General features: G+C 46.8%; 1 protein-coding gene and 1 long non-coding RNA gene across 2 annotated transcripts in view; one reads left to right on the forward strand and one right to left on the reverse strand.

Annotated features, from left to right (window-relative positions):
• Positions 1-13,362, reverse strand: part of PLCXD3 (phosphatidylinositol specific phospholipase C X domain containing 3) — a 113,253-nt gene that overhangs the window by 11,831 nt on the left and 88,060 nt on the right. The gene's annotated exons all lie outside the window — the stretch shown is intronic.
• LOC128342465 (uncharacterized) lies at positions 1,260-8,849 on the forward strand. The gene is made up of 3 exons (XR_008314993.1): positions 1,260-1,363; positions 5,617-5,940; positions 8,645-8,849. It is a non-coding gene; the product is annotated as an uncharacterized LOC128342465 (long non-coding RNA).

Below are 13,362 nucleotides of genomic sequence, written 5' to 3' on the forward strand. Positions count from 1 at the left end.
AAAACAAACAAACAACACTCTCTTGCCTCTTCTTCTGTGATTGGCTGAAGGAAAACCCAGGAGCAAGTAGGTGGGAACACACAGGAAAAAGATCTGCCAGGGAGTGCGGGGAGGAGCCGACAGCTATGTGAACTGTCAATTTAATCCCCTGAATTAAACATCTTGAAAATCTGCTGCGAAGCGGATTCGCTCTTCAGATGCCCCGCGGCATGAAACCCTGTGTGAATAACTCCCAGGGACATGTTTCAGAAAACTGGGAATGTCCCTGGTCAATAGGAACAGTTGGAACCCATAGAGTTAGCCACCTGCAGAGAAGCTAATTAAGAAGAAGCAAGCCAGTCTTACAGTATCGAATGTGAATTGTCTCCTTTGCTAGGCAGGGTTTGCCTTGGTTTACATTTCAATGGATGACTACACATGAACACTGTCTGCTGTAAGATATTCCCCTTAGGGGATGGGGCCATAACTCAGAGCATCTGTTTGCATGCAGAATGTCCCAGGTTCCTTCCTTGGCATCTCCGGATAGGGCTGGGAAAGACTCCTGCCTGAAACCTTGGAGAGCTGCTGCCAGTCAGTGCAGATGATACTGCGTTAGATGGAATAAAAGTCTGACTCAGAATAAGGCAGCTTTCTATGTTCCTAAGACTAGAATAGCAAATCATGCCGATATGAGAACATACATTCATATCATACAGAGATTCACTCTGTGGATGGGTAATTTGGAATTACAGGAGCCTTGAATTGTTTCATGGGTTTATTTCTGATGCAGTAGCAGTTTTCTCGTGGCACAGTCATGTGCTTCGGCCCTCTGTTTGGGAATTAATTTGAGAATGATGAACTGATGTTCTCCTGCATATTAACAATAAAGTACCAAGGGCTAAGATTGTGCCAGCCCTGTTGAGAATCCACACATAATGCCTGTAACCTTTCAAAGCACCAATGTGTAATGCATATACTATAGTCATGGTGCAACATTAGGTAAAATACATAGAGTGTTCTTTTTCATTTTCTAAATAATGAAGTGCAGTAATCTTCAGCTTAAAGAGGCTGGCATGAAACCAGCCCTATCAATTCTTAGAAGAAAAGTTATGGCAAAGCTAATCACGCTAACATTTAGTAAGACCAAATATTCACTCCTGCGTTGTTGAAGTGCCAAGAAAAGTTTCATGTCTGAGTCATAATGTTCTGACAATGCAGTAGAATGTTAATGATGGCAATGTTCTAATGCACGGGCCTCCTGTGGTGGAACATCCGTTATTCCTAACCAAGCTTTCAAGCAAGGAGGCAAGGCAGAGGAATGAAAGCAACAACGCAAATGCAAATGAGCCATTTACTCTGTTGGCAGAGGAGAGCTGGTCTTCTGGTAGCAAGCATGGCTTCTCCCCTTAGCTAAGCAGGGTCCACCCTGGTTGCATATGAAAGAGAGACTAGAAGTGTGAGCGCTGTAAGATATTCTCCTCGGGGGATGGAGCCACTCTGGGAAGAGCAGAAGGTTTTGAGTTCCCTTCCTGCCTTCTCCAAGACAAGGCTGAGAGAGATTCTGGCCTGCATCCTCGGAGAAGGCGCTGCCAGTCTGTGAAGACAATACTGAGCTAGATAGACCAATGGTCTGACTCAGTATATGGCAGCTTCCTATGTTCCTATGATATGACTGCTTAAAAGGCAAATGATGACTTTCCTTGTAGATCGCGTGGAATCAGTAAGAGAGTACGTATGGGAGAAAAGATTTCCGCGTTGAAGTACTGATACGAAGGCTAGCCTGACAATTAGTAGGGTTACCAGACATCTTACTTGCCTTGCTCCTATGCTTTTAACAGTTGACATACTGAGCATAAGAACAGCCCTACTGGATCAGGCCATGGGAGCTGAGCCATGCCCCACACATCTGACATCAGACGCTGGGGGGGCATGTTGGGGCCACAAGGCGTGGCCCCTGAGGGGTGGCGGCCCAGGTTCTTTGAACCCGGTCACCCAGTGGTGGCTACGCCCCAACTACAGTGCTCTTGTGCAATCATAGTTTTTAGTGTCCCCACCAGTGGTAAACTAAAGATAAATAGTTTACCTTTAACTAAACTTTACCTTTAACTAAACTAAACTTTAACTTTAACCCTTTTGCCACCCCCACCCCCACCTCTTAGTCTAGGGCATCCATTTACTTGTATATCCCCCGGGCTGTGTTGGTTCGAATCCGCTCTGGATTCGAACCAAGCCAGCTCGCACACCCCTACTTCCCTCACCTCTTTATCTCCACTCTGGGAAAACCTCTACCTGCTTAATTTCAGAGGCCACACGTCCCTAGAGGAAAGCTTCATTTGCTACGTTCTGTGTGTCAAATTGCTCTTAAAGGCAGATCAGCAGAGCCATTACAAACATAATGAGTGTTTTTATGGTGACTGGTGATATAAAAGAAGCAGGAACCAAAGTGTCCCATAAGTTGTTGCACTGAGGGAAACAATTGCTGGAGAACAACAAGTCAGCAAGGAAAAGGGCCAGAGTAGCAGTCATTTTCTGTTATTTAAGAGGGGCACAAAACAAAGAGCTTTAATCTCAGGTGCATAATTTTGCAAGCCTTGCCATAAAAATGTTACACAGAAGACTTAGTTTATTACCATGACTAATGCAGGGGGAGATTGAGTAGATGCCTCTGAACTGGCACACTGTGCCCCTCTTTGGGAGAGCCCTTTCTATGCCCTTTCTTTCCATGGACTTCCTCCTTGCCTTCTGGCACCCAGTTATTGACAAAAGATTTCAAAGCTAAGATACAATTAGCTTCCTGGCTCAAGAGATTCTCTGCGTTTCTACAGATACTAGCATCCACAATGAATTCCTTATCCATATGAGAGTCGGATTCACAGGAAATGAGTGAAAAGAGTGTTTACAAATTTATGTCTTCTGCCAAATACAGGCTCCCTAAATTACCATTCAGTGGCCATGGAATTCATTCTGCTGAAATGTTTATCTATAATTCAACACTCTCCAATTGCTGGATAAAACTTGGAAGCCTATTCAATTGGATGGCACAGTTTAGCATTTCTGTAGGCTGCACATTTTAAATATGATAGCCTCTTCAGAACAACCATCAGCAATTTCTTTGCAATTTAGACCAGGTCCTTTAAAAAAGAAAACACCTACTGGAAAATAAGCAATATTTGTGTGTCTGCTCACAAAGTGTATTGTAACCCCTTCAGGCTCGTTATCTTAGGACCATTCATCTAGAGTTTCTGAAGGGGAATAGGCCATGAAGTGAGATATAAATACATCAAAATAAAATAAATTCACACTAGAAATATAGGAAGCTGAATTATACTGAGAAAGACCACTGGTCCCAGAGGTGCACCAAGGTAATTTTGGAACCTGGACCTAAAGGCCTTTGGAGCCCCCCACCCCCACCCCAAGTTGACCATCATTTTTAAACACGTAGGTTCTTGAGGGCACAAATAACACCACCCAGGACAGATTAAAGAGGATTTGGAGGCCCCCAGGGGATGTGGAAGCCTTGGCCTTTGGCCCCGAAGTCCAGGGGTAAGAGTGCCTCTGATTGGTCCATCTAGCTTGGCATTGTCTACACTGACTGGCAGCAGTTTCTCCAGGATTTCAGGCAGAAGACTTTCCCAGCCCTACCTGGAGATGCCAGGGATTGAACTTGGGACTTTTTGCTTGCAAAGCAGATGTTCTAACACTGAGCTACAGCTCCATCTCCTAAGGGGAATAGTTAACAGCAGATTTATGCACGGGTCAACTTATTGTCACTTTCCCCATGTTGGGTTTATAATCTGCATGACAAGTCATCTGCATTTGCCTGAACAAATGAACATATATAGCTTCAGAGTGAGACTTTGGGACATTTAATTCAATACTGTCTGCATGGTCCAGCCGTGACTCTCCACGGTATCAAGCAGAGGTCTTTTCCAGCACTACTTGGATATGCCAGAAATCAAACTTGGGATCTTCTGCTTGAAAAGCATATGCTGTATGGACTATCTGAAAAATGCAACACACAACAGCCCACTTCTCATACGTAAATTATTCACTGCTTTAAAAAAACCAAAACACCACTACTTTATCTGCAAATTGTTTCTTGTGTATACTGCTCAAGCCTCTGAGATCATAATATAGGATGGAACATTCACACAGGCTTCTGCGAAAAAACCTGAAACTGTTCCTCCAGTTCTCTCACATGGCTTTCTCATCTCCAAGCCCTCTGGGCTTGCCCCATAAAGAGGCAGTACACAACATATCACTGAGCTACAGGCCTTCCCCAAATGGGTTGCAGTGTTTCTCTCATAAACCATCAACATTTCATAGATGGAAACAAGGTCCACCCTGGTTGTATATGAATGGGAAACTTGATGCGTGAGCACTGGAAGATATTCCCCTTAGGGGATGGAGCTGCTCTGGGAAGAGTATCTAGGTTCCAGGTTCCCCTCTTGGCATCTCCAAGATAGGGCTGAGAGATTCCTGCCTGCAACCTTGGAGAAGCCGCCGCCAGTCTGTGTAGACAATACTGAGCAAGATGAACCTATGGTCTAACTCAGTATATGGCAGCTTCCAATGTTCCTTTACCATGAACTCACAACATGCCCTTAGGCAAGACATTCCTTCTCAATCTCAATACAATATAGAGATAATAGTACATGCCTTAAAAGGTTGTTGCAAGGATTCAGTGGAGTAGGGTGGAGGATGGAATATTCCAGGACAGGGCCAGACTGGGGGCACTGAGAGGGCAGTGGAATGTATGTGGGGAGGGCGCCAGGTTTTGAGCAAAATAGGTACTTAAGGGTGGGAGAGGCCACCATCAACTGTTCTACATCTCTACAAGTTTTACAAGATAATTCATACGAAGAGCTCAGAACACTTAAAAACACTATGGCTGCATTCAGGCTTAACACGGAACCACGGTCCCTGCTCTCCCATCTATGTTTGGATGTTAAGGAGCGGGGCCTCTCTGTAGTCAGCGAGACAGCAGAGAGGTGGGGGAGCTGGCTCTGAGGATTTCCTTCTTTCCTGAAGGACAGCCCGCACAGCCAATAGCAGCCAGAGCGAGGGAAGCGCTTCCTCCCTCAACTCTGGTTGCGGAGAAGGCTAAACAGAAGTGCCAGCATTTGCATGTAATGCTTGCAGTGCCAAACCAGAGGTTGGGACGAGGAAACTTGGAGATAACAGAGGGTGACAAATGGAGTTTGGGGAGGGAAACCGTGGGTCCATTTCTTATTTACCTGCAGTTCACCGCATTGAAGGGACCTCTGTTTTTGTGTTATGTCTGAACCCAGCCTATATAAATGGTAAGCAGTAGTATCTCTTTTTTAAAGCCAAATGCTTGTAGGAAGGGGCTATAATATTGCTGAAGGCTCCTAGCCCCCCAAATCCTCCCCCTTGTGGCTACAGATCCAGAAGCTCAAGTTATGCATGGAGTGTGTTGGAAACGACAGGTTTCCACATGAAGCTTTCAAATATGCCCAAGATGTAATAGAGTATGGCTAGCTGCCTAGTCACTGAGGTCTGCCGTAGACAACAGATGCAAAGGCATACCTTATGTTACTGTCAGCCAGTCTCACAGGAGACCATGAAGGGGTCTGACTGGCAACTCTGTGGTGTCTGTTTCCCATTTACGTACAGCAGAGCCTTCCTTGGTGGCAAGATAAACCCTCCCAGAGGCTGGAGAAGATACGCTGAAGGCTCCTTGAAGGATCCTGAATGAGCATGTCAATGTGAAAAACATCTGCCGCTGCCTCAGATACTGTTGCTGTCAATAGTCCTCCGGCAATTATATCTGCCAGCTCAGGAATTCACCTTTGCTACTGTTGGGAGTCTCTGTCACTGTTTTAATTGGATCATTTGAATCTGTTTCTGCTATAGCAGAAATGGCACAGCAAAGGCCTCCATATCAGCAGACGGTATCCAGTGTCAGCAAGTCCTGGGATTCTACATGGAGCAATTAGGGTAATTTCTGCCAATGTATTGGGGTTTGGCTACAAGGGAGAGAGAGCCATGGATTACACTAGAGAGGTCGTTTCCAGTGATGCCAACTAGATTTGTTACAAAGTTATTTAATTGCCTTGCTGTTAGATAATTAATCAGTTGTAGCAGAAAGTTATTTGATTGCCTTGCTGTTAGATAATTACTCAGATTATAGCAAGAGTTACAGTATCCAAATCTGAGTAGTATTCAAATAATGTTTGGATGAAGATAAGCTTTCTTTCTTTCCTTCCTCCGTTGAGATAATGGGTCCCCAGCAGTGTTCCCTCTAAGGTGTGTGTGCATGTGTGCGCTCACATGTTCTTTGATGTCTGCTCAGTTAATTTTAGATCCGGTTCAGGTTGGATCAGGAAGGCCCCATTCTGAATGCATGTGTGCACACTAGGGATGGGCACAGAACTGGTTCGGAGGCCCTTTATGGTTCCACCGGTTTGAAAGCGGGGGGGTTGGATTTTAAGGATGAGGGAGGGTGCACTTACCCCTTCCTCTCTGCTTTCCCCCCACTGGCGCTCCATTATCAAAGGGTACATCAGGGTGGCAGAGTACCTCGCTGCTACCCTGTCCCCTTGTCAGACTCTACGTCACCAGAAGTACCCGATGTGTGTGCCAGCACATGCAGGCATGTTGAGTACTAACGATGACGCAGGGTCCGACAAGGGGACGGGGCGGCAGGGAGGTACACTGCCACCCCAATGGACCCTTTATTATTTACATTTTATATCCCACTCTTCTTCCAAGGAGCCCAGAGCGGTGTACTACATACTTAAGTTTCTCCCCACAACAACCCTGTGAAGTAGGTTAGGCTGAGAGAGAAGGGAGTGGCCCAGAGTCACCCAGCTAGTATCATGGCTGAATGGGGATTTGAACTCGGGTCTCCCTGGTCCTAGTCCAGCACTCTAACCACTATACCACGCTGGCTTTGCTAACAGAGCACTGGAGGGGCGAATGGAGGGGGGGAGTGCACCCTCCCTCACCCTTAAAGTCCAACCCCGCCCCACCTTTGAACTTCCCCACCCGGTTCCATGCATAACTCTAGTGCACACACTGCCTTGATACTGACACCCAGAACAAAATTTATTCTGTGCATGGATGAAAAAAATTAGAGAGAACACTGGTCCCCAGATATCGCTGGACTACAATTTCTATCACCCAAAGGGATGATAGGAGTTGTAAGAACATGGAACAAAGAACCTGTCTTATATGGAATTAGATCATTGGTCCATGTAGCTCAGTATTGTCTACATGCACTAGAAGGAACATAACAAGATTTCAGGAGTCTCTCTCAGGCCTACCTGGAGATGCTGCCAGGGATTGGACAGGGGACTTTCTGCATGCTAAGCAGATGTCCTAACACTGAGCTGAGGCCCCATAGCTACACTTAAAAACACTGAAGCTATTCTCACGATCCCTAGAAAGTGGGCTAAGGGAGCTTAGCCCGCTTTCCAGGGATCGTGGGAACCACTGGGCTCGCAGGCAAGCCCAGTGCTCCCAAGGCAGCTAGCCCACCTAACTACCCCTCCCCTAAGACGAGGTTAACGGAGCGAGCGCTCTGTAAACCTCATCTTTTTGCTCGTGTTGCTGTGGTGCACGGCAACACATGAGTAGACCCCCTACCAGGGGGCTGCAAACAGCCTTCCAGGCTCGGAGGTCTCTCCAGAATGCCCCATGCACTCGCACGGGGCATCATGGAACTTCCAGGGGGCCACGCGGCCCCTGATCCCTGCCGGCTCTGTGAAGGAGCCGGCAGTCGTGTGGGTGGCCGATCTGGCCACCCAGCTACAAGCGGCTGCTCGTCTGCGGGGAGAGCGGGCTAAGCCCCCTCTCCCTGTAGTTAGCCCCAAAGCTCTTCTCACTGATCATGAGAAGAGCTTCACTATATTGTTGGTTTTTAGTGTGTTTTTAAAACATTAATGAATGTTTAATCGGCTGTTTTTAATTTGTTGTTCACCACCAGTCCTAGATTGAAAGCGTGTGTGTGTGTGTGTGTGTGTGTGTGTGTGTGTGTGTGTGAGAGAGAGAGAGAGAGAGAGAGAGAGAGAGAGAGAGAGAGAGAGAGAGAGGTGTCATTCATGTCATTCATACAATCAAAAACTGTGTTTTACCTGGGTAGAAGTGATTATGTGGAAACAAGGTAGGAGGAAAAGCTACCCAGCTTCACCCCCCTACCATGCTTCCACACAATCACTTCGACCCAGCTTTCCCTCCTATCTTGCTTCCATACAATCACTTTGACCCAGCTTTCCCTCCTATCTTGCTTCCATACAATCACTTTGACCCAGCTTTCCCTCCTATCTTGCTTCCATACAATCACTTCGACCCAGCTTTCCCTCCTACCCTTCTTCCACATGACCAAAAATTGGGAGCACACACAGCTTCCAAACCCGGTTAGAATACAGTTTTTGATTGTGTGAATGACCTTATTGAGTCTCAGAACAACTCCTCCTTGAGAGAGTCCCTAACCAGGCCCAAATTCCCACTCCAGTTCCAGATCAGTATGTCAGTGGTTTGATTAATTAATTGAAATATTTTGTTATATTTTCACACCAATTTCCCAGGAAACCAATGTATTAGAGCAAATGTATGGTTCTATTCACCAGCCATGCACATGGACCTGTGGCCTAGCTAGGTGACACAGAATTCCTTTCCTTCTGCTCATATCCTGTCACAGAGGCAGTTTGTTGGTGCTGGGTACCCAGCACTGATTCCTGCAGCAGTGGTGTACCCACTGGAGATTTATCAACAAAGGACTGACCAAGCTCAACCTGTCTTCACTTATGATATCTGACAAGAACACGGCTGGAGGTAATTCAACTCCCGGCAATTACAATAGCTCTAATCTGCCTTCCTGTACACAGCATATGTTATCTCCTAAATAAAACCACATCCAACATGCAACATTTCCTTTGCACTGGAAGTCAGTATCGGATGGATATGTCCCTGTGCTGTTGGATGCATTTCCCTTGATGGAATATTCATTGAATAACTGAGACTGGGAGCCAAAGTGACATGGTTAACCATGCAGCTGTGAAATGGTGCACTGATGTGAGAATTAAGGAAAGTGAAACTAGCTAGCTCAGGGACCAATGTATCCATGTCACTGAGCAATTGAGAGACACACACACAGACACAGCGGGGGACAAATGATGAGACAAGCCACAGGAGTGGAGAGGAGGCGAGTAAAGGTAGGCTAGAGTTTATCTAGTGACAGCGGCCCAGCAATCTTAAGGGAACTCAAATCATGGTGTTTTTTCATTGATCCTCAGCGAATTCCCCTATACAAGCATTGCTCTAACCTGGTTCGGGCTGGTCTGGTTTGAACTTGGACCAGTCGAACTGGGGTACGAGTTGAATTGGGGTTCGAGTTGAACCAGTGTTCAAGTTGAACCGGGGTTCGAGTCAAACTGGTTCACACACCCCTAATATTGGACTTCTTTCTTATTAAAGCTCATTTGCAAGATTCCAAAAACTCTAACACATTAACCACATTTGAGACAAATTAATAAAGACAATGAGGCTATTCACAAGATGGGAAGTGAAATTGGGCTAGCGGAGGCTAGCCTGATTTCGCCCCATTGTGTGAGTCACTGGGCTCGGCTACAAGCCCGGTGGTTCCTAGGCAGGTAACCTGCCTAAGTACCCCTCCTCTAAAACCAGGTTTGCAGAGCGAGCGCTCCGCAAACCTGGTTTTAAAGATCGTGAGTAGCCATGGTGCGGCTCTGCACCATGGTTACTCATGAGTAGACCCCTGGAGGGGAGGTGTAAAGGTGCCTCCCGGCTCCGGGGGTCTCCCCAGTATGCCCTGCGTGCTCACGCAGGGCATACTGGAGCTTCCGGGGGGCGCGGCCCCCAAGCTCCCCAGCCCCCACTGGCTCTGTCACGGAGCCGGCAATCGTGTGGGCAACCGATCTGGCTGCCCAGGGCTGGCTCCCTGCTCGTGTGCGGGGAGAGTGGGCTTAACCTGCTCTCCCCACTCACCCTTCTAAACCGGGTCTCACTGATCATGAGACCTGGCTCATGGTTTGTCTCAAGGCCAAACTGCTACACGTGACATTAAACCGATTTTTAGAAGATGGGACTTAACCCAGAAATGAACCCAAAGAGGTCCTTTTGTGTTTAAAACATAGCTGCATGGCACTCCAATCCAGGTTGGGAGTGAGGTGTGCACACATTTTTCATGTAACACATAAGCACTACAGGAGGTAAAATTGCGGATATGGAAACCGTGAATATTGAGGCATTAGGGCAATCGGGAATTGGGGGTTAGGTTTCCAGTTTGAGGAAAACCTCCAACATACTTTGAATTGGGGGGGGAAGCTGCCCACTATCTTAACTGCACCCCCTGAAAATCGCCGTTCCCCCCTTTTTTTAAAACGGAGCTATTTTGAGGCTCTGAAACACAAAATGGTGTCTGGAAATTACCTCCGTGGTCAATTCTAGCCATCCCCAAGCAACAGACGTGCGAGGTCGACACATTTCCTCGCAGTGTTTCCCACGTACGCCGAGGTTGGGTGTCCATTACACAGCCGCAGATCTGTGAATCCGCGGAGGTAGAGTCCATAGATATCGAGGTCCTGCTGTTCTTCATGTATCAATCCTGTCTTCCAGATACACCCTTTAAACCAAAGGTTCTCAATTGGATCGCCAGAGCCTGAAAATCTTAAATCTTAAAATCTAATGGCTAACATGATGCACAGCAGGAGGACAGCTGGTCTTGGGGTAGCAAGCATTTATTGCCCCCTTTGCTAAGCAGGGTCTGCCTTGGTTTGCACTTGGATGGGTGACTACATGTGAGCTCTCTAAGGCAGGGATTCTCAACGTTGGGTCCCCAGATGTTATTGGACTTTAACTCCCATAATCCCCAACCAAAGGCCACTGGGGCAGGGGGATTATGGGAGTTGAAGTCCAATAACATCTGGAGACCCAACGTTGAGAATCCCTGCTCTAAGATATTCCCATTAAGGTATGGGCTCATAGCTCAGTAGCAGAGCATCTGTTTAAATGCAGAAGGGTCCCAGGTTCAATCTCTGGCATCTCCAAGCAGGGCTGGGAAAGACTGCCAATCATCACATAATGCCCAGGCCTGCTCAACCTAGGCCCCCCAGTTGTTTTTGAACTATGACTCCCATAATCCCCAGCCATGGTGACCAATAGCCAGGGATTGTGGGAACTGTAGGCCAACATCTGGCAGGAGGGCCGAAATTGAGCAGCCTTGGCACAGACAATAGAGCTAGATAGATGAAAGGTCTGACTCAGTATAAGGCAGCTTCTTTTGGTCTTAAAATGTATGCTGAAATTAATTTGTTAGGCTTTGAGGTGCCACAGAATTCATTGTTGTTGTTTTTGGAACTAAGGACCCCATCATGTCACCCTTATTAACTCTTTGGTGGCTTCCTGATTGTGTTGGGCTTTGATGTTTAATGCTTCACACTATGCATTACTGTAATTGTCTTAAGGCTCTGGAGGCGAAACACTCCTCTCAGATGAGGCTCAGTAAACAAAGGATGGTCCTGGCAGATCTCCAAGGCTCCGAACTACTCATCACCAATCAGTTTTGTCTCACTCTTTAAAGCCACTTTATCAAGCTGTAATATATTCTAGATGACAGTTGCTTAGTTACCAGAATTCTCCTTTTGAGGGTTCTACAGTTTCAGAATCTTGCCAAAGGTCAAAGCCCACTCGATGATCCTTTGATCTCGAGTTAAAACCTATCCATACTTTCATATCTTTCTTGTTTGTTCTTCCTCTATCGACATAAAGACTGGATCAGTAGAAGAGTTTGTGCATTCCTTACGACCTGAGTGGGAAATGCCTCCCTGTGTACAAAGAGAAAAGCATTTCCATTCCAAACTCCTGTTTTGCACCTCTTATAGCTTTGCCTTAAAATTTTTCATTTCATGCAGAAAGTGGGATTTGCAAAGCCTGGCAATGAATTTGCTCCCGGCCCTCAACCTAAGGAAAGTGCAGTAAAATCAGATTAAAGGCTCATCGAAGAATAAAAGCAAAAATAATGAAGAGTCGTTGCTTTTTATGCTGCCATTTGGAATCATTTTTCGGGGGAGGGGGGAATCTGCGTCTGCGCTTTGCCATGAAAAAGCATGAAAAAAGTGCTTTGCAAACTTAATGAGTTTAGCCTCACAAAACCCCTATGAGGTAAGTGTTATCGATGGCTTTTTCACAGGGAAGAAAATGAGATCTGTATGACTTGGCTCTGAGATATTCTATCAGCAACTTTGGATGTGAGAAGCAAATACAATGAGAGAAGAACTGAGACTTCCTGTGTTAATTACTTGCCTGTGTGTTATTGATTTACTAGCCAAATGTCTGTCATTAGCCCCTTTGCAAGTTACCCCTAAGTGTTCCATGAATGCATGACCAGGCAAGCAGGAATAGGCTCACTGGCTGTGCTCTCTAATGGGCCCTCAAGCCACTCCAATGGCTCTATGTCCGGCACTAATACGGAAGGGACGCCATGACAGGAGTGGTCACTCTGAGGCTTTCCAGTTGTTTTGGACTACGATTCCTAATCATCCCAGCCAAAATTGATTGTGGCCGGGGATGGTGGGAGTTGTAGTTCAATAACAGCTGGAGAGCCCCAGGTTGACCACCCCTGCCCTGTTCACATACAGCTCCTCAGGGATACATTTTCAGGAGGCACAGTGGGCTTCAGAGGGAGGTGGACGAAAACTGTCCCTCCCCAGTGGCATCAGTGCAGGGTTAGTCTGGATATCAGCCACAAGCCAGAGGGATGTACAGAAATGAGGATTTTGTTGGATTCCTGTTGTTGTGGAATCATTCTGCCACCAGCAACCCCCATCTTCCTTTGTGGGCCCCGCTCGCTATTTCATAACAGGACTGTACTTCCTGCCCCTTTATAACCTGTGGCTAGTAAGACCCATAGGGCCTGCTACTTAATCAGTGAGGCTCTACTGCCTGCATTGAAGGCATCACTGTGTTAGGACACCACTCTCAGATGTCTGGCAAGTTCCCACTGTACACAAGTCAGCCCTGGGAACTCCCCAGATACAGCCTCTACAGGTAACTTTGCTGACCCCGCCTTTGCTGACACTGCCTTTGCAAGCCCTTCCCCCTTGCTCCCAGGACTTAGGTGTGCCTGGCTTCCTCCTGAACCGCTGCAACCTACAGCCTGTGTTAGTGCTCACTTGCTACCTATAGCTGTGGCTTGGTCCGCAGACTCAGTGTTCAGGGCATTCCAATCCACAGCAACAGAGGACTTGGGGAAGGAAAGCTGGTACTGCAGTAGCAAGCATGCACTTTCCCCTTTGCTAAGCAGGGTCCACCTTGGTTTTCATTTAGATGAGAGACTACATGTGAGAGCTGTAAGATATTCCCCTTAAGGGATGGGGCTCAGCTCAGTGAAAGAGCATC

Source organism: Hemicordylus capensis, chromosome 2, assembly GCF_027244095.1.
Source record: "Hemicordylus capensis ecotype Gifberg chromosome 2, rHemCap1.1.pri, whole genome shotgun sequence".
In the NCBI taxonomy this organism is placed as follows: domain Eukaryota; kingdom Metazoa; phylum Chordata; class Lepidosauria; order Squamata; family Cordylidae; genus Hemicordylus; species Hemicordylus capensis.